Below are 22500 nucleotides of genomic sequence, written 5' to 3'. Positions count from 1 at the left end.
GTTGTGTTGTGTAAAAGTAGAAAAAAATTAGGGCCTAATTGCTCTTGTGTTGCTGTGATATACTCTAAAGCCCAGTTTGCCGTATATTAGTGGCGAATTAAAAATATAATCGCCGTTCAGCGCTGCACTTATCTGTTGAAAAGCCTGTTATGTTGTGTAAAAGTAGAAAAAAATTAGGGCCTAATTGTCGTTCTGTTGTGCAGTAATATATTCTACAGCCCTGTTTGCCGTGTATTAGTGGTAAAATAAAAAATATTTGATCTAACATTTGGTTATTTGATCTAACAGTATGTCAGACAGAGAAGTGCCAGGCCCTGCACAGGGGAGTGGCAGAGGCCTAAATGTTTCTGGCGCAGCAAAGGTCACAGCAGGGGTCACTTCGAGAGTCATGAACTCCCAGTGTCAGCTAGCGGTCGTGTCGTGACCAGCAACCCAGCGATTCTTGAATGGTTGATTAGTCACAAGTGACATCAGACACCCCCAGCCAAGAGTCGGTGGGTTCGTCAGACACAACCCTTAGTTGGCATGGCCCGGGAGAAGGTCCTGTGCACTCACCTGTACTCAACCTGCCTTTGTCCTTATCTGTTCCCTCACCGCGAGAAGTATTATATGCCATAGGCTCGGCTCTACTTTTCAGCAAGGAAGATCTACTAGAGGACAGTCAGCAGCTACTGCCCAGCCAAGATCTGGAGGAAACATCCGCCACTTCCTCTGCTAGACGGGCAAGTAGTGATGAGGAGAGTGGTGTGGGAGCTGTTGTAGCAAGCGGTCAGGGTTGAAGAGGACATCAGTGACTTGCAGACAGTACTCGATGATGATGATGATGTAGCTTATCGCACTTGGGAGTCGGGTGACAAAGTCATCGGGAGAAGAGGGTGGCAGCTTGCACACTTGGCTGACAGCCACCTCCACACTATGTCACATTGCCACTCTGTGGCCTCCTGATTCTGCCACCACTTCCACACTATGTCACCTTGCCATTATGTGGCCTCCTAATGCTGCTGCCACCTCCACACTATGTCACCTTGCCAATCTGTGGTCTCCTCATGCTGCTGCCACCTCCACACTATGTCACCTTGAGACTTTGTGGCCTCTTGATCCTGCTGCCACCTCCACACTATGTCACCTTGCCACTCTGTGGTCTCTTGATGCTGCTGCCACCTCCACACTATGTCACCTTGCCACTCTGTGGCCTCCTAATGCTGCTGCCCCCTCCACAGTATGTCACCTTGCCACTCTGCGGCCTCCTGATGTTGCTGCCACCTCCACACTCTGTTATTGTACCACTCTGTGGCTTTGTGATGCTGCTGTCACCTCCACACTCTGTTATTGTGCCACTCTGTGGCCTCCTGATGCTGCCGCCACCTCCACACTCTGTCATTGTGCCACTCTGTGGCCTACTGATGCTGCTGCCATCTACAGACTCAGTCATTGAGCTACTCTGTGGTCTCCTCATGCTGCTTCTACCTCACTACTATGTCACCTTGCCACTCTGTAGACTTCTCATGCTGTTCCCACCCTCCCCACTTCATGACTGGGCCACTATTTAGCCTTTTTAGCTTGGCTGACATCATCATTTATTTGACCCTTCTTCTGATCTGTCAGAAGGAATGTAAAATGAGACGCACAAAAGATCCTGTCTGTGTAGCAGCTGTAAGGCCTGTATGGTCCCATCAGAATTGACTTATGATTTGGTAGCCAAAAGCAGGAGTGGGTACAAAACACAGAAGACTTGCAAATATTCAGCTCATGTGTCATCTGTTTTGGTTCCACTCCTGTTTTTTTTTGCATTAGCAATACTGATGGATTACTGACCAAATGCTGACCGAGTGAAGGCGGGTGCTCCACAGACAGGATACATTTTTTGTGGGCTATTGTTCTGACGGATCAGAGGAAGGGTAAAATAATCAATGACGTCAACACATATTTACTTCTGACACCCTCTCCACCTTGTATAAGGGTTTAATAGAACAGGTTCTGTTGACATCTTTGTGGAATCAGCTGCCGATGGGGTAAAAGGAGTGTGCTTCTTCTTGACGCTAACATTGACCTGTAAGGCTGAGTCCACACTTGAGTTATTTGGTCAGTTTTGGCCCCGTGACTGCCCAAATAAGTGAAGTGTGCAATGATTCTAAGAGCGACGCCTGTCATCTGCATGTCATACGGACTCACAGTATTGTTTCACTACCACAGCAGACTCCCTATGCGTGTTACTGCAAGGCACAGTGTTCTACACCACTATAAAGGCTCTCTGCAGCCAGGAAATAGCCGTTTATGAATGTAATTTGCAGCAAATAAATTCAGATCGAACCAAATTTCCCTTTAATGTAAGTGGGGAAAAGTATTAACGCAATCAAATGTATATGTATCTCATGTGCACATGCAGAACAGTCATTGCAACTAAATTAATACCTAGAGACAGAGACAGTCATTTCAAAAATGTCTGATTACACAGCACATTGCATGAGAAGCATACTGTATATTATTATTACATGAGTATATACCGTAGGCTGTTAGCTATAATGATGGTCCTTTATGTAAAGCCTATTGTATAATATTCATGCATTTATCTTTATTTGAGCTAACAACCACAGAATATATAGAAAAAAAAAGAATGTCCTTAGAGTTGAGGTAAAGCTATAAACCTGTGGTATTGATTGACTCACCTCGTGCGTTTATCGTTTTTATTCCTTATCATGTTGGAAGCTTCAATTAAACTTGTATGCAAACAAAAATCCAATACACAGCCTTGGATTATGCGTGAAACAGCAGTAAAGGCTATTGGATATACAATACTTTTGTAAAACGACACAATCACTGGCTTGATTATTTAATGTTTGTTTATTGCCGATCTGGGTTATGATTGAATCTTTGCTGAAGGCTTATAACTGCAAATGGATTGAACAGCTGGTGTGTAGAGATGTTGCGAACATAAAATTTTCCGTTCACGAACGGCGAACGCGAATTTACGCAAATGTTCGCGAACGGGCGAACTGGGTGAACCACCATAGACTTCAATAGACAGGCAAATTTTTAAACCCACAGGGACTCTTTCTGGCCACAATAGTGATGGAAAAGTTGTTTCAAGGGGACTAACACCTGGACTGTGGCATGCCGGAGGGGGATCCATGACAAAACTCCCATGGAAAATTACATAGTTGACGCAGAGTGTGGTAAGTTGAATTCACAATGCGATTAATATAACCTGCATTAATCGCATTACGATTACAACTTAGATCTGAGATCCTAATGGTTGTATTGTTAGAATTGATGAATATAACGAATATAGCACTATATTCTCAATCTTCGTTATATTCTAGCAATACAACCATTAGGAACCCAGCTCTAAGTTGAATTCGCAATGCGATTAATAGAACCTGTATTAATCGCATTGTGATTACAACTTAGTCAAATTTGTGACACTGCAGCTTCAGAATGAATCTAAGATGGATGATGTCCTTGCTTTTTGATAGGAGGTGGGAGGGTCTGGGAGGGAGGGTATGCTGATTGGCTGGAATGTGTCTGCTGACTGTGAGGTACAGGGTCAAAGTTTGCTCAATGATGATGTATAGGGGGCGGACTGAACATCGCATATGTTCGCCCGACGCGGCGAACGCGAACAAGCTATGTTCGCCGGGAACTGTTCGCCGGCGAATAGTTCGGGACATCTCTACTGGTGTGCCCTGCTATCCTGAGGTCAGAGAGCAGCAAGCATAATATGGAACATTTACATGCTCTTCATAAAATTGAAGAAGAATTAAAGCAAAAAATTATTTTCTAAGTTTGTATTGCTGAAAATAAATTGGCGATGCTGCCATTTTCAGAAGGGTGCAGATAAAGGGCTAATTTCTGCTTCTCGTAGCTGATAATGCAGCCAGAATTGAGAATTAAAATTGAAAACCATTAAATGTGCAAAGGCTGGCATAATGCTGGTAATAACTATGCAATTCACAGGCTATTTTGAAATCTGCAGTCAAGTAAAGGTTGTTCTGATGATGACAGACAGGCAGTCTTCATATCATTGAGCCAAGTTCTGTAAGGTGGGACTTCTGGTAGCTTTTATATTTGCAATTAAAGACCAATGCAAATGTGGTCTTCCTTACCTTTTCTCAATGATCAACATATCCTGAGTCTTGTAGCATGAGATGATATTTTTTTTGCATGATTTTATGATGTCATGAGATTTCTATCCTATGTGTGTCTATGGCCACGTACTGGCCACCCAGTGGTTATCTTGTGAGTTGTGGCCCGTTAAGGGTTTTGCTAGCATGTCATAATATTGTAGTGAATTTATTTTATGAGAAATGTGAGTTTAAAGTAAGGTAATGGTGGACATGCAGGGACCCATTGGGTGCAAAGTGCTAAATGTTGGGATTTAATACTAAAAGTACATCTCTCTATATGCACTATGAGGGGTTTCTATACCAATATTGTGGCGATAAAATGTTGCAAATTATGGCATACAGCATATTCTTGACACTTTTCTAAGAGGGTCACCCTGGCTGAGCTCCAACGATCCTGTGTGCAGATAGGATAAACTTCCAAAAGGTCAACCAGCACTGCAGCATTCTATCAATCTGGGCTTTATGGCAGAATGGCCAGAAAGAAGCCTTTCCTTAGTAAAACGTTTGCACATAAAAACAGAACTTTTAGGACTCTCAGCCTGTGAGAAACAAGATTTTTTGGTCTCCTGAAACCAAGATTGAACTTTTTGGCCTCAAAGGTAATCATCATATTTGGAGGAAACCAGGAACTAGCCAATACAGTGAAAGCATGGTGGTGGCAGTATCATGCGGTGGGGGTGTTTTTCAGTGGCTGGGACAGGGAAACAGGTGGAATTAAGGGAAAGCTGAATGGAGCAAAGTTCAGAGATATTCTTAATGTTTACCATATCTGGACTGCTCTGGACCTCAAACTGGGCTGAATGTTTAATTTCAAAAGAGACAATAACCCTAAGCACACAACCAAGAAAACACAGGAATGGCTTAGGGACAACTCTGTGAATGTCCTTAAGTCGCCCAACTACAGCTTAATTAGAACCCAGTTGAGCAGTCTGTGGAGAGAACTTAAAATTGAAGACCACTGACAGTCCCTGTCAAACTTGACAGAGATTGAGAGGATGTGCAGAGAACATTGTCATAAAATCCCCAAATCCAAATGTGCAAACTTTGTGGCATACTCAAGAAAACTGAAGGCTGCAATTGTAGCCAAGGTGCTTAAACTATATGTTCTGAGTAAAGGGTCTGAATACTTATGTCAATGCAATATTTTAGTTTTTCCTTTCCAATAAATTAGCAAATTTCTATTTATAACATTCTGTTTTCACTTTCTCATTATGGGTTATTGTGTGCAGAATGATGGGGAGAAACTTGAATTTATTATATACATTTATTTCAGCACAAGGCAGCAATATAAAAATAAAAATAAAAAGTTAAGGGGTCTGAAAAACTTCTGAACACACTGTATACTATACTTGGTCACTAATAGTGTCCAGACTTTGAGTTATGTGATGCCAGGGTCAAGCATTTATAGGATAAGCTGCGATGCCATCTTCTGCAACATGTACAGGTTCTACAAGGCCAGCTGCAACATCTGTGGACAAATGTGCCATATGATACAATAAGGAACCTGTAGGCTTCCATGCTCAACTATATCTCATCTCATATCTAAACTCGAGATGGCCCTGGAGGGTACTAGAGCTTCCGTTCTATTGTAGAATTTCCCTCAAAAAATATATCCTTTTGCTCTAATATTCTAATCACTTAAATATCTTTACACATTTAAAGTTACATTTAATTCCATGAACTCTACCTAAAGCTTTCTGCACTAAGTGGCTGCTGAATAAGTGCAGTTAAAGAACTGGAGTTTAAGACAAGGATCAAGATACTAAGGTTTGATAGATTTTCCTTGTGTGTTGTTGACTTGATTATAGCTAGTCTTCCAACTACAGCAGACAGGGTCTAAATCTTAACTCATATTTACTGTTTTCCTTCTTTACTGTTCATCCCCATTTAAACATAGGCTCCATGGACAATGCTACTAAGTGTGTGTAATGTGCAATGTATGCGTGCCTTGAAGAGCCCTTAGAGGGTGAATACATTTGCACTAGATGCAATCATGTTGCATATTTGGAAGCCCAGATCTTGGATCTAAATAGGCAGCTTGAAACACTAGGGGCAATGCAGACCTGGAGAGAGGCTTAGACCTCACTGTGCAGGCACTGACTGGGGTCAGTGAAATGAAGGTGGGAGGAGGAGGGAAAGATCAGAACTAGTAGGTCAGCAGTTGGGTTAATGTAGAAAGAAGGGGTAGAGGGAAAAGTGCCAGGGAGGCTAGTCCTAAGCTGGAACGCCCTAATAAATATGCCTGTTTGGCTGATATTAGAGATGAAAGCCCAGGGCCAGCAACACTGCAGCAGGGCATTTCTCTTAGCAACCAGGAGGATGCGCCCTGCAGGAAGGATGGGAAAAGGACTGCAGCAAAGGTTAGACAGATGCTGGTGGTAGGGGTCTCTATTATTAGGAGGACAGACAGCGTCATCTGTTGTCAAGACCGTAAATGCCGAACAGTGTGTTGTCTGCCGGGTGCTCGGGTTTGGCATATTGCGGATCGGATTGACAGATTGCTGGGTGGGGCTGGGGAAGACCTGGCAGTCATGGTACACATTGGCACCAATGAAAAAGTCAGGGGGAGATGGAAGGTCTTAAAAAATGATTTAGGGAAGCTCAAGTCCAGGACCTCCAAGGAAGTATTTTCAGAAATACTACCAGTGCCACAAGCGTCACCAGAGAGACAACGGGAACTTAGGGAGTTAAATAAGTGGCTCAGAAGCTGGTGCAGGAAGGAAAGGTTTGGGTTCATGGAAACTGGGCTGACTTCTCGGTCGGTTACAGGCTCTACAGTAGGGACAGGCTGCACCTTAATGGGGAGGGTGCAACTGCCCTGGGGGAAAAAATGGTTAGATGGCTGGAGGAGCTTTTAAACTAGGATCTGGGGGGAGAGTGGTGGGTCATACTAATATGGGGGTAGTGAGTGTAAATAGAGAGTGGGATATAGGAGGGGACAGTGGGGATTTAGTGGGGGCTGGGGTTAGCGAGGAAATTAGGGAGAATACTGGGCAGAACTATACAATCGAAGAAAAATAGAACTGCTAGAGGCTGGAGCTAGAGGCTAGGGTTCTAGAAGAACACATAGATAGAGTTGGTGTGGCTGAGACATGGTTGGATTCTTCTACACTATTTAGGAAAGATAGGTTCAATAGAAAAGAAGGTGGCGTGTGCCTGTATGTAAGGAGTGATCTGAAGACAGGTGTGAAAGAGGCAATTGTGGGGGAGGATGGTGAGGATGTGGAAACCATATGGGTGGAAGTTCAAAGGGATAAAAACATTGAAAAAATAATACTTGGTGTAATCTATAGACCCCCCTAACATCACAGAAGAGATAGAAACACAACTGTATAACCAAATACAGCAGGTTGCACAAGCTGGTACAGTGGTCATAATGGGAGATTTTAACTTCCCAGACATTAACTGGGTCATGATTCTGCCTCAACCACAAAGGGGAGAAAATTCCTCAACTTGCTGCAGGACCACTTTATGGGCCAGTTTTTAGAAGCTACCACTAGGGCCTATGCTCTGTTGGATCTGGTAATTTTAATGATACAGAGAGCTTCTTGGAAATGTTACTGTTTGAGAAACACTAGGTAATAGTGACCATAATATAATTATATTCCCCCTAAACTATAAGAAGTAAACTCTGTCAGGCAGAGAAAAGACATTACATTTCAAAAAGGCTAATTTCCCTGGGTTGAAGGCAGCATTTCAGGGCATACATTGGTGCAGCTACTGTCACATAATACTGAGGATGAATGGGAGAGATTTAAATCCACATTGATTGATTGCACTAAAAAAATTATTCCTTTAGGTAACAAGTATAAATGGCTAAAATTTAACCCCCCATGGCTTCCAGCTACTGTAAAAATGGAAATAAAAGACAAAAAAGGGAAATAAAAAAATACAAATCTGAGGGGTCAGCTGTAGTGTTTGAAGATTACAAAGACCTTAATAAAATCTGTAAAAAGGAGATAAAATTAGCAAAAATACAAAACGAACAGCAGGTAGCAAAAGAGAGCAAAACAAATCCCAGGTAGGTCCACTAAATCATGGTAAGGGGGGGGAGTCACTGAAGATAAGGAAAAGGCAGAGTTACTAAATGTTTTTTTTAGCTCTGTATATACAAAGGAAGAGAAAGGAACTGATATCTGTGGTGCAGGGGCTGTTAGTACATCCAGTAATATACTCACTTGGCTAACTGTAGATATGGTCCAAGACAAGTTAAATAGGGTAAATGTGAACAAGGCTCCGGGTCCAGATGGATTACACCCAAGAGTGCTTAAAGAGCTCAGTTCAGTCATTGCTGTGCCCCTGTTTATAATTTTTAAAGATTCTCTAGGTACAGTGCCAAGTGATTGGAGCAAGGCAAACGTGGTGCCCATATTCAAAAAAGGATCAAGGTCCTTCACAGGTAATTAAAGAACAGTTAGTTTAACTTCTGTTGTGGGAAAAATGTTTGAAGGACTCTTAAGTGACTATATACAGGAGTATGTGACTGTAAATAATATTATAAGTGATAGCCAACATGGGTTTACCAAGGACAGAAGTTGTCAGACTAACCTGATTTGTTTTTATGAGGAGGTGAATAGTAGCCTGGACAGAGGGGCGGCTGTGGATGTAGTGTTTCTGGATTTTGCAAAGGCTTTTAATACTGTCCCTCATAAACGTTTAATAGGTAAAGTAAGGTCTATAAGCTTGGAAAGTATAGTTTGTAATTGGATTGAAAACTGGCTGAAGGACCGTGTCCAGAGAGTTGTGGTCAATGATTCCTATTCAGAATGGTCCCGAGTTATAAGTGTGCACCCCAAGGATCAGTGCTGGGCCCTTTATTATTTAATTTATTTATTAATGATATTGAGGACGAGATTAATAGCACCATTTCTATTTTTGCAAATGATACTAAGCTATGTAGAACTGTAAAGTCTATGGAAGATGTCCATATACTACAAGCTGACTTGAACACTATGAGTGATTGGGCATCGACTTGGCAAATGAGGTTCAATGTGGACAAATGTAAAGTTATGCATCTTGGTTGTAATCTCTGTGTAATATATGTGTTAGGTGAAGTAACACTGGGAGAATCCACAAAGTGAAACAGCCGACACTCCACTCTATTCATGCGAGGTGCAAGTGTCCAGGGTTGGCGTCCCGTCCATAGACAAAGAAGAAGACCAGCACTCGCAGAAGTAGATAAAAGGTTTCTTTTTTATTGCCACATAGAGGAAAAACCTACTTGGTTTTTCCTCTATGTGGCAATAAAAAAGAAACATTGTATCTACTTCTGAGAGTGCCGTCTTCTCCTTGGTGTAACACTGGGAGAGTCACTTATAGAAAAAAATGTGGGTGTCCTTGTGGATGGTAGATTAAATTACAGCATATAATGTCAATCAGCTGCTTCTAAGGCCACCAGGATACTTTTGTGCTTGTGAGGCAAGAACTCGCGGGGCGGGGATGTGATATTACCACAATACAAAGTGTTGGTGCAGCCTCATTTGGAATATGCAGTTCAGTTCTGGGCAGCAGTACAAAGAAAGGACGCACTGCAGCTGGAAAAAGTACAGAGGAGAGTGACTAAAATGATAAGGGGCATGGAGGGTCTTAGTTATGAAGAAATATTAAAAGAATTGAATTTATTTAGTCTTGAGAAGAGACGTCTAAGGGGGGACATGATTAACCTATACAAATATAAAAATAGGCCATAAAAAAATACGGTGAAAAGCTGTTCTATGTAAAATGTGCTCAAAAGACAAGGGGGCACTGGCTCCGATTAGAGAGGAAAAAGTTCAGTCTCCGGAAGCGTCAAAGCTTCTTTACTGTAAGAACGGTGAAGCTGTGGAATTGACTTCCTCAGGACATGGTCACAGCAGGAACAGTGGACAGTTTTAAAAAGGGTTTAGATGATTTCTTAAAAGTAAACAACATTAATGCTTATGAAAACGTGTAGAAATCTGAGTCTCGATTCCTTCTGGGATTAGCGTCCGCACCTATCCCTTGGTTGAACTTGATGCATTTTTTCAAAGTATTAACTATAACTCCTTTTTAGTGTGTTATGTTGTCATTAAGTATATAAAACTGCATATATTTCCTTTATGTTACATACTATTTTCTGGTATTCCATCTGTGAATGCTGAGCATACGATAATGTATTATACATCTAACAATGCATGATGATTGGTAGAAGCACAGGGAATTTTTAATTTCTACTTAAGTTACTATACATTTTAAATTGAGGTAGAACCCACTAGTGGGTAACACCTCTATAGCATCTGCTTTTTCCTTTTAAACTTTGTTTGTAAGTCTAATGCATTCTTCATTTTTCATGTGCAGAATACACGGCATGACGCATCTGCCTCTTAGGAAAAGAGTAGCTTACATATGAAAAGCACAAATTAATTAGGCCCTTCGGTGCTTAGCGGCAAACAGATGGCTGAAATTAGATTATTTGTCCGCAGGAATTTTGACTTTGTATAACTAATAATATATTGTGAATTGACTTTAAGTACAGAAAACAGGAATCTATGCTTCAGACAGGAAAGCTTCACAGCACGGATCTTTAAAAATAACTAAAGCTGCTTTATATATGTTAAAACTTGTATAAATAGTGAAAACAGTTGCTTGCACAAGAAGGTCTACTTTATTTCAGAAATAGCAGCAAATATCAATAGACTGTGTCTGCTATACTAGCTCAATACTAGAGATGAGCGAAGTTTTATAAAATTCGATTTGGTTGCTTCACTGAATCTTGCAAAAAAAATTGCCTTTGTGATGAATAACTTTATCACAAAGCACATTTCTTTGTAAATAGTGGGTGTTGATAAAATAAAAATAATGCTTACCAGATCTACTTGCTTGTGGTGGGCCGGTCTCCGCCATCTTGCTTGAAGGTCTGGCGCAAAATGTCGCACGGCCCGAGATGATGCCATCATGCCGACCAGCGTGGTGATATCATGCATCACCGTGCACAAGATTTCAGCCGAGATCTTCAAGCAAGATGGTGGTGGCCGGCCCACCACAAGCAAATAGATCAGGTAAGTATTATTATTATTTACACAAGTTCAGGTTAAATTGATTTGCTACCACGAACCACAAGGAAATTTGGCTTTGTGGCTAATTGAATTTATCCTCAAAATTCAGATCATCACTACTCAATACCTTTCATTTTAATGATATAAGCATGAGTACATGAGTATGAAGAGATGGGAATTTTTGGCCAGGCATAAATGTAACACCCTGATTTCAATTTACAGTTGCAAGAAAAAGTATGTGAACCCTTTGGAATGATATGGATTTCTGCACAAATTGGTCATAAAATGTGATCTGATCTTCATCTAAGTCACAACAATAGACAATCACAGTCTGCTTAAACTAATAACACACAAAGAATTAAATGTTACCATCTTTTTATTGAACACACCATGTAAACATTCACAGTGCAGGTGGAAAAAGTATGTGAACCCTTGTATTTAATAACTGGTTGAACCTCCTTAAGCAGCAATAACTTTAACCAAATGTTTCCTGTAGTTGCAGATCAGACGTGCACAACGGTCAGGAGTAGGGATGAGCGAACCCGAACTGTATAGTTCGGGTTCGTACTGAATTTTGGGGTGTCCGTGACACGGACCCGAACCCGTACATTTTCGTAAAAGTCCGTGTTCGGGTTCGGTATTCGGCGCTTTCTTGGCGCTTTTTGAAAGGCTGCAAAGCAGCCAATCAACAAGCGTCATACTACTTGGCCCAAGAGGCCATCACAGCCATGCCTACTATTGGCATGGCTGTGATTGGCCAGTGCAGCATGTGACCCAGCCTCTATTTAAGCTGGAGTCACGTAGCGCCGCACGTCACTCTGCTATGATCAGTGTAGGGAGAGGTTGCAGCTGCGACGTTAGTGCGAGATTAGGCAGATTAACTCCTCCAAAAGACTTCATTCTGTGATCGATCTGCAGCTGTGGATCATTGAAGTGCTATTATTGACTTGCTCACTTTTTTGAGGCTGCCCAGAGCGTTTTTAGATCACTTTTTTTCTGGGGTGATCGGCGGCCATTTTGTGACTTGTGGTGCGCCAGCACAAGCTATCACTAAGTGTATTTAACCATCGATAGTGTGGTTATTTTGTGCTATATCCTACATCAGCTGCAGGCTGAGCCTGTGTCACCCAAGTGCATTTAACCATCAACAGTCTGATTATTTTTTGGCCATATACTACATCTGGTGCAGGCTGAGCCTGTGTCACCCAAGTGCATTTAACCATCAACAGTCTGATTATTTTTTGGCCATATACTACATCTGGTGCAGGCTGAGCCTGTGTCACCCAAGTGCATTTAACCATCAACAGTCTGATTATTTTTTGGCCATATACTACATCTGGTGCAGGCTGAGCCTGTGTCACCCAAGTGCATTTAACCATCAACAGTCTGGTTATTTTTTGGCCATATATTACATCAGGGGCAAGTTGAGCATGTCACCCAGCACCTAAAAAATAGACCTGACATTTCTATTCAACCAAATCTGTACTGTTTTAGCTGGTCAAGTTATTTGTAGTGACCGTAAAAGCACACTTTTTTTTCTGGGTTGAAAAAATATTCCCAAATTTGCCATTCTCAAAATAACTAGTTTCTGGTATTTGAGGCCTACTTGAAATCTATCCCAAAAAGGATATCTTACATTGAAGATATTGATAGTGTCATTCAGAAAAACCTAAGACACAAGCTACCGTGCAGATAGAAGTCTGTTTCTGAGATTAAACCTTAACCTGTCACACAGTGCAAAAAAAAACAGGTCTCACATTTCTATTCAAGCAAATCTGTACTGTTTTAGCTGCTCAAGTTATTTGTAGTGACCGTAAAAGCACACTTTTTTTTCTGGGTTGAAAAACTATTCCCAAATTTGCCATTCTCAAAATAACTAGTTTCTGGTATTTGAGGCCTACTTGAAATCTATCCCAAAAAGGATATCTTACATTGAAGGTATTGATAGTGTCATTCAGAAAAACCTAAGACACACGCTACCGTGCAGATAGAAGTCTGATTCTGAGATTAAACATTAACCTGTCACACAGTGCAAAAAAAAACAGGTCTCACATTTCTATTCAAGCAAATCTGTACTGTTTTAGCTGCTCAAGTTATTTGTAGTGACCGTAAAAGCACACTTTTTTTTCTGGGTTGAAAAACTATTCCCAAATTTGCCATTCTCAAAATAACTAGTTTCTGGTATTTGAGGCCTACTTGAAATCTATCCCAAAAAGGATATCTTACATTGAAGGTACTGATAGTGTCATTCAGAAAAACCTAAGACACACGCTACCGTGCAGATAGAAGTCTGATTCTGAGATTAAACCTTAACCTGTCACACAGTGCAAAAAAAAACTGGTCTTACATTTCTATTCAAGCAAATCTGTACTGTTTTAGCTGCTCAAGTTATTTGTAGTGACCGTAAAAGCACACTTTTTTTTCTGGGTTGAAAAACTATTCCCAAATTTGCCATTCTCCAAATAACTAGTTTCTGGTATTTGAGGCCTACTTGAAATCTATCCCAAAAAGGATATCTTACATTGAAGGTACTGATAGTGTCATTCAGAAAAACCTAAGACACACGCTACCGTGCAGATAGAAGTCTGATTCTGAGATTAAACCTTAACCTGTCACACAGTGCAAAAAAAAACAGGTCTCACATTTCTATTCAATGGTCTGCCGGGTGTTCACTACTGGCGGGCCTCTCTGGCGCCCTCTTCCCACAAGCAAAGGCTCGGCTGGTGGCTGCTAGGGTTTTTCAATGCGTCTAGGTTCTTGAGCCTCTTGCTCCTGTCCAGGCTGTCCTTGGCTGGGCTGCCCCCTGGCACGTGCTCTTCCGCGGGCTCTGGCTCGTCCACTCATCTTCTATTCCTGAGAGGATATAAACCGCTTATAAGGTCAATCTGCCGCCTAGCAGCTCCGCCGTGGCACAATCACCTCAGAACTCGCACACTGGTGACTTTAGGTATCTTCACTGGTCACTTTGAGCAGAATGATGACATCCGAGTCACGGCACCAAATGTAACCCTCTTTTCCTTGCACCATCTGCGACACCTCCAGCTTTCACACTCACTCGGTCACCAGCTCCTCCAGGCATAAACTCTAAGTGGACTCTAAGGGACGACACTCAGGTCTTCTGTGGTTTAAAGCTTTATTGAGGTGGAGTGCACTTGGCTGGAGCCTGTAATACAACAGGGAAACACTGCCACTATGTGGTATACAGCCAGGTCACCAGCCCACCTATATCATAACAGGCAGTCATTATATTACATTCCCACATACATGTTACAGGATATAACAAAGCATACAGAAAAATGAACAAGAGAAAATCATTTACAAAGATATTGCAGCAGGGTGACCTGGAATACAGCATGTCTTGCAGCCATTTTAGGAAGAACACATGGCTCTCTAACTGTACATCATCTACTCAGCCTAGCATGTGCTGCAGGGTTTAAAGGCTGCTAAAAAACATACAGTCACCTCTTTACATTCTACAGAACTATTATGGGTATATATTATAACTTTTTACAATAGATAAATGAACTTTAGCTTTAGAGAACTTAGACAGAGATCCTACCTCCTTCACAGTAAATGTCTGCACTGAGGAGACCAAACCAAGTAGCAGAATACACAGGGGGCTTTCTGGAAGAGTCCACTGTAAAGACTCTGTCTGTTAAAACTTTCCTCAGTTATCTAATAGCACATTTGAAGATGTTTATTTAGCATGTCCTGACTCTCTGCTAACAGCTTATGAATATATGGAACTATATTTTACAAGTGATCATTGCTGCAGCTCCTGTATATTGGTATGACCCTATTGCAAACCTGCAGACTGGATATTTGGTGAAACTTCATGTGGTTCATATCGACTGTACCACACCACTGACTTGGTGCCTGGGCCTAAATATGTGACAGTGGCCTGTTCCTGCTATGACATGAAGACAGATTCTGCGCTGACATAAGGCCAGATTCTCTGTTACGGGACCTCTCTCCTCTGCCTGGGTGCCTGGGCCTAAATGTGTGACAGTGGCCTGTTCCAGTGGTGGGTGACGTGATGCCTGATTCTCTGCTATGACATGAAGACAGATTCTGCGCTGACATAAGGCCAGATTCTCTGTTACGGGACCTTTCTCCTCTGCCTGGGTGCCTGGGCCTAAATGTGTGACAGTGGCCTGTTCCAGTGGTGGTTGACGTGAAGCCTGATTCTCTGCTATGACATGAAGACAGATTCTGCGCTGACATAAGGCCAGATTCTCTGTTACGGGACCTCTCTCCTCTGCCTGGGTGCCTGGGCCTAAATGTGTGACAGTGGCCTGTTCCAGTGGTGGTTGACGTGAAGCCTGATTCTCTGCTATGACATGAAGACAGATTCTGCGCTGACATAAGGCCAGATTCTCTGTTACAGGACCGCTCTCCTCTGTCTGGGTGCCTGGGCCTAAATGTGTGACAGTGGCCTGTTCCAGTGGTGGGTGACGTGAAGCCTGATTCTCTGCTATGACATGAAGACAGATTCTGCGCTGACATCAGGCCAGATTCTCTGTTACGGGACCTCTCTCCTCTGCCTGGGTGCCTGGGCCTAAATGTGTGACAGTGGCCTGTTCCAGTGGTGGGTGACGTGAAGCCTGATTCTCTGCTATGACATGAAGACAGATTCTGCGCTGACTTAAGGCCAGATTCTCTGTTACGGGACCTCTCTCCTCTGTCTGGGTGACGGGGCCTAAATGTGTGACAGTGGCCTGTTCCAGTGGTGGGTGACGTGATGCCTGATTCTCTGCTATGACATGAAGACTTATTCTGTGCTGACATGAAGCCAGATTCTCTTTTACGCGACCTCTCTCCTCTGCCTGGGCCTAAATATGTGACAGTGGCCTGTTCCAGTGGTGGGTGACGTGATGCCTGATTCTCTGCTATAGATTCTAGTGAAGACAGGGCGGCACTACCTTCTTGAATTCGCGGTGCACGTGTCCGTGGAATGGCGTCCAGACAAACGTTTCAAAGAAGAAGACCGGCACTTCGCAGATGTAGATCACAATGTAGATTTATTCAGTCACATATTCAAGTGGCATAGTGACGCGTTTCAGCACAAGTGTGCTTTCATCAGACTGCAATGAAACATCTTACACTCCAGCTATTTATACATAAATGAGACACTAAGGAACTGACATCATCAGAGGAGCTCCGCCTCCCTCATTAACTAAAAATTCGCATATCAAATAATCGCAATGAAAAATTCGCATTAGAAAATTCGCAAAAAAAAAAAATTCGCATAAAAAAATTCACAAAAACATATCCACTCTATACTGGCGAAGATTTTCAGTCCAATAGTCCATTTTGGCAGTGATTAATCACGCTGAAGAAAAAATATATTTATCTAGTTGCATAAAACCGAATGCCTTATAGGAAGCAGGACACATTGTACTCACGATTGAGGCCCCTGGGCTCCATTGTCTGAAGATTTGTGGTTTACATTCTTAAATGTCCATGTGGATTATTATATGTGGGGGAAACCTCGATGAGAATGAAGGACAGACTAAGTAAACACAAATCTACTATCCGCAAACAGAATTTATTACTTCCAATACCCCTTCATTTTCATGATAAAAAACATAATATCTCGCAGTTGAGGTATCAGATCATTGAAGGTGTATCATTACCCCGTCGAGGGGGTGATAGAAATAAATTGTTATTGAAAAGAGAGGCTTACTGGATCCATCGTCTTCAGACAATGGAGCCCAGGGGCCTCAATCGTGAGTACAATGTGTCCTGCTTCCTATAAGGCATTCGGTTTTATGCAACTAGATAAATATATTTTTTCTTCAGCGTGATTAATCACTGCCAAAATGGACTATTGGACTGAAAATCTTCGCCAGTATAGAGTGGATATGTTTTTGTGAATTTTTTTATGCAAATTTTTTATGCGAATTTTTTTTTGCAAATTTTCTAATGCGAATTTTTCATTGCGATTATTTGATATGCGAATTTTTAGTTAATGAGGGAGGCGGAGCTCCTCTGATGATGTCAGTTCCTTAGTGTCTCATTTATGTATAAATAGCTGGAGTGTAAGATTGCAAGATTTCATTGCAGTCTGATGAAAGCACACTTGTGCTGAAACGCGTCACTATGCCACTTGAATATGTGACTGAATAAATCTACATTGTGATCTACATCTGCGAAGTGCCGGTCTTCTTCTTTGAAATGATTCTCTGCTATGACATGAAGACAGATTCTGTGCTGACATAACGCCAGATTCTCTGTTACGGGACCTCTCTCCTCTGCCTGGGCCTAAATGTGTGACAGTGGCCTGTTCCAGTGGTGGGTGACGTGAAGCCTGATTCTCTGCTATGACATGAAGACTGATTCTGCGCTGACATAAGGCCAGATTCTCTGTTACGGGACCTCTCTCCTCTGCCTGGGTGCCTGGGCCTAAATGTGTGACAGTGGCCTGTTCCAGTGGTGGGTGACGTGATGCCTGATTCTCTGCTATGACATGAAGACAGATTCTGCGCTGACATAAGGCCAGATTCTCTGTTACGGGACCTCTCTCCTCTGCCTGGGTGCCTGGGCCTAAATGTGTGACAGTGGCCTGTTCCAGTGGTGGTTGACGTGAAGCCTGATTCTCTGCTATGACATGAAGACAGATTCTGCGCTGACATAAGGCCAGATTCTCTGTTACGGGACCTCTCTCTTCTGCCTGGGTGCCTGGGCCTAAATGTGTGACAGTGGCCTGTTCCAGTGGTGGTTGACGTGAAGCCTGATTCTCTGCTATGACATGAAGACAGATTCTGTGCTGACATAAGGCCAGATTGTCTGTTACGGGACCTCTCTCCTCTGCCTGGGTGCCTGGGCCTAAATGTGTGACAGTGGCCTGTTCCAGTGGTGGGTGACGTGAAGCCTGATTCTCTGCTATGACATGAAGACAGATTCTGCGCTGACATGAAGCCAGATTCTCTGCTATGGCATGAAGAGACTGATTCTCTGCTGACATGAAGCCAGATTCTTTGCTATGGCATGAAGAGACTGATTCTCTGCTGACGTGAAGCCAGATTCTCTGCTATGGGACCTCTGTCCAATTGATATTGGTTCATTTTTATTTTTTTAATTTTTATTTTAATTCATTTCCCTATCCACATTTGTTTGCAGGGGATTTACCTACATGTTGCTGCCTTTTGCAGCCCTCTACCTCTTTCCTGGGCTGTTTTACAGCCTTTTTAGTGCCCAAAAGTTCGTGTCCCCATTGACTTCAATGGGGTTCGGGTTCGGGACGAAGTTCGGGTCGGGTTCGGATCCCGAACCCGAACATTTCCGGGAAGTTCGGCCGAACTTCTCGAACCCGAACATCCAGGTGTTCGCTCAACTCTAGTCAGGAGTCATTCTTGAACATTCCTTATTACAGAACTGTTTAAGTTCAGCAATATTCTTGGGATGTCTGGTGTGAATCGCTTTCTTGAGGCCATGCCACAGCATTTCAATCCGGTTGAGGTCAGGACTCTGACTCGGCCACTCCAGAAGGCGTATTTCCTTCTGTTTAAGCCATTCTGTTGTTGATTTACTTCTATGCTTTGGGTTGTTGTCCTGTTGCAACACCCATCTTCTGTTGAGCTTCAGCTGGTGGACAGATTGCCTTAAGTTCTCCTGCAAAATGTCTTGATAAACTTGGGAATTCATTTTTCCTTCGATGATCACAATCCGTCCAGTCCCTGACACAGCAATGCAGCCCCAAACCATGATGCCCCCATTACCATACTTCACAGTTGGGATTAGGTATTTATTTTGGTGTGCTGTGCCTCTTTTTCTCCACACATAGTGTCGTGTGTTTCTTCCAAACAACTCAACTTTTGTTTCATCTGTCCACAGAATATTTTGCCAGTACTGCTGTGGAACATCCAGGTGCTCTTGTGTAAACTGTAAACGTACAGCAATGTTTTTTTTGGACAGCAGTGGCTTCCTCTGTGGTATCCTCCCATGAAATCCATTCTTATTTAGTGTTTTACGTATCGTAGATTCAGGATGTTAGCATATGCCAAAGACTTTTGTAAGTCTTTAGCTGACACTCTAGAATTCTTCTTTGCCTCATTGAGCAGTCTGCGCTGTGCTCTTGAAGTCATCTTTACAGGACGGCCACTCCTAGGGAGAGTAGCAGCAGTGCTGAACTTTCTCCATTTATAGACAATTTGTCTTACCGTGGACTGATAAACAGCAAGGCTTTTGGAGATACTTCTATCACCCTTTCCAGCTTTATGCAAGTCATCAATTCTTAATCATAGGTCTTCTGAGAGCTCTTTTGTGCGAGGCATCATTCACATCAGACAATGCTTCTTGTGAAAAGCAAACCCAGAACTGGTGTGTGTTTTTCATAGGACAGGGCAGCTGTAACAAACACCTCCAATCTCATCTCATTGATTGGAATCCAGTTGGCTGACACCTCACTCCAATTAGCTCTTGGAGATGTCATTAGTATAGGGGTTCACATACTTTTTCCACCTGCACTGTGAATGTTTACATGGTGTGTTCAATAAAAACATGGTAACATTAAATTCTTTGTGTGTTATTAGTTTAAGCAGACTGTGATTGTCTATTGTTGTGACTTAGATGAAGATCAGATCACATTTTGACAAATTTGTGCAGAAATCCATATCATTCCAAAGGGTTCACATACTTTTTCTTGCAACTGTATGTGGAAAATAGGATGTAAAGTAGTTTTCCTCCTTCAGTTTTTACAAAACTCTGAATAATATAGGTAAAATGGGTTTGCCATGGTTCCATGTTCAATTGCCCTTTGGTCAGAACCAGCTTGACTTAATATGTGACAGAAAGGTGGCTAGGAATGCTTGACAACCTAACATGCCTGCAGATAGAAGGCCCTAGGTGGCAGAATTATCAAAACTGGTATAAAGGAAAACTGGTTTAGTTGCCCACAAAAATAAGATTGATCCTTTTGTTTTCCAAAGGAGCTCTTAAAAATGAAAGGTGGATTCCGTTTGCTATGGCCAACTAAGATAGTTTTCCTTTACAATAGTTTTCATAGATTTCCCATTATATTCCTAGCAACCAGTCAATTTCTCGAAACCCATATAAGTCACTTGTTGAGCTGAAAACTACTGTACATTGTCAATTTGCTGGCAGTAGAAAAGGAGAAATGTCTATTAAAAGGATGTTTGATGGTGGCCTCTAGTGTGAGTGAAGTTTAAAAAAAATTGGTTTGGCTGCTTTGCCGAATTTCATCATGAAGCGCATTTATTTGTAAGTAGCGGGCACAATGACAGATAACAGTGACTACACCACCCCCATCATTGAACCCCTCAGATGTCGCTTTCATAACTGATAGCGGCATCTGAGATGAAAAATGAGAGCTTTCAGGGGTTAATCAGTTTTTAAAAAAACTCACCTTATCCATTTGAGTATGAAGGTATTGAAGATCCCACGTGAAATCTTGCTCAGATCATGCTGGGCAGCGTGGTGACATCATACGTCACCATGCACATTGAATTTTCCCTGGATTTCAGATCAAAGTCCACTTCAGATGTCCCAGATTATTATGCCAGTAGTTGGGGCAGTGTGTTTCTCCACAGCAAAGGCAGGATTGAAATGCTTAACATAGTGCCTCGATATTCAAACAAAACTGTCAGGAGATACCAAACAGAACCTGGATTCCTCCGTAAAGATAATACGGTTCTAGTCCATAGCAGGCCAGGTCTCATGACACCACTACAAACAAAGGCAACATTTGCTGACTGTCAATGGCAGAACAAGTTATTGGCTCCATGACAGCAAATTTTCTTTTGGTAAGCACCTGGAAATTACCCAGTCAGGGACAGAGGTGTCTAATGAAGGTGGCACTTTTGTCTTTGATTGTGGGCAACAAAACTGTGCAAGCTGATCATACTTGTCAGCAGGTCAAATGACCCCCCCCCCCCACACACACACTAGTGGTCTGTCTGTGCTGTCAGGAGCCTATTCGCCATGTGTGCATACTCTCAATAACCGCTGCTTTCAACACCTCTTAACAGCTAGGTAAAATGGCCTAGATGGCAGGAAATTTGGCAAAATGACCATCAGCTGCTCTCAGTCAAATGATACGCCTCTTCTCAAAATCTTTCAACTGGGCAAACTGTCTTCGAGTGACTCATAGAGGCATGTCTAGTACTTATTGATCTCTCACCAAGAGGTACACTACCCAAAAGTAGTCTCTAAGAGCCTTTTTTAGGGAAGCAGGGGAAGCACTTTTGTGATAAGACCCATTGTATAATCAGAATACACCTGTAATCATTTACATATCTGTCTGATACATAACTGCATGCTGAATTTGTTAGGTCAAAACATGCAACACAGTTATATGCATGAGCACTTAAAAGCAGAAGCTCAGTAGACAAACAAGCATGTTAGCGGGTGATAGCTGTTTTATAGTCATTTACATAACAAACAACTCCAATGATGGATATTTAACTACTCCGATCCTGTGGTCACCTTCAACCATGACATCTGAGAGGTAATTTAGAGAGAAGAGGATCCCTCCACTGACCCAGCACGCCTACCTACAATGAGATTGCAGGAGCCATTTGGTTATTATTGTAGCCAAGATCCTTGTAACTACTCCCAGGACTGTTATTGTAAAGTTTCTATTAAGTCCTGCTAAAAAAACATAGGGGTTCATTTGCGAACAGATACATGACACTTTTGTGGCATATATCTGGTGCAGATTTTGTCCTGCCTTGTTGCAAATTGCAACTTCTTCCTTGAATACACCAGGTCTAAAAAAGGGGGCATTGGTGGTGAAGGGAACAGGCCGGCAGGCCCATCTCATTCATCATTTTCTACGCCTGGTTTCTACACTGCAACAACAACAAAAAATCAAGACGTTTAAATGCCCATTTTTTTTATCACTTTGCCTCCCAAAATAGATGTAATAAAAAGTGATCAATACATCATACTTCCCCCAAAATGGTATCAATAAAAACTACTTTTTGCCCTAGAAAATAGAGCCCTTGTATAGCTATGTAGATGGAGATGTAGAGTATCAGAATATGGCAAAACAAAGAAAAACATTTTCTTTCAAAGTTTTGGTAAAAGAATAAAACATAGCGAAATCGATATGAATTTGTTGCCACTGTATATGGAAAATCACAGAAAAAGATACAAAACATAAAACATCATATATGGACTAAGCCCACACTCTGATATGATACAATTTGAGACTCTCAGCCAATATATTTTAATCAAAACACATGTGTGCCCGCCCACTAGCACCAAGGTGGTTTCAGTCAGGCAGGTCCTACCTTAAGCCTACCTATGCCGTTGAGCATCTACATTCCAGAGAGCAGACCCTGCACATATAGTCGGCTGTTCATAGTTACCTATGTGTGCCTCAAACAACCAATGAGAGG

The sequence above is a fragment of the Bufo bufo genome, chromosome 8 (assembly GCF_905171765.1).
Source record: "Bufo bufo chromosome 8, aBufBuf1.1, whole genome shotgun sequence".
In the NCBI taxonomy this organism is placed as follows: domain Eukaryota; kingdom Metazoa; phylum Chordata; class Amphibia; order Anura; family Bufonidae; genus Bufo; species Bufo bufo.
The sequence above is the reverse complement of the archived record's forward strand: the minus strand, read 5'-3'. Positions refer to the sequence as shown.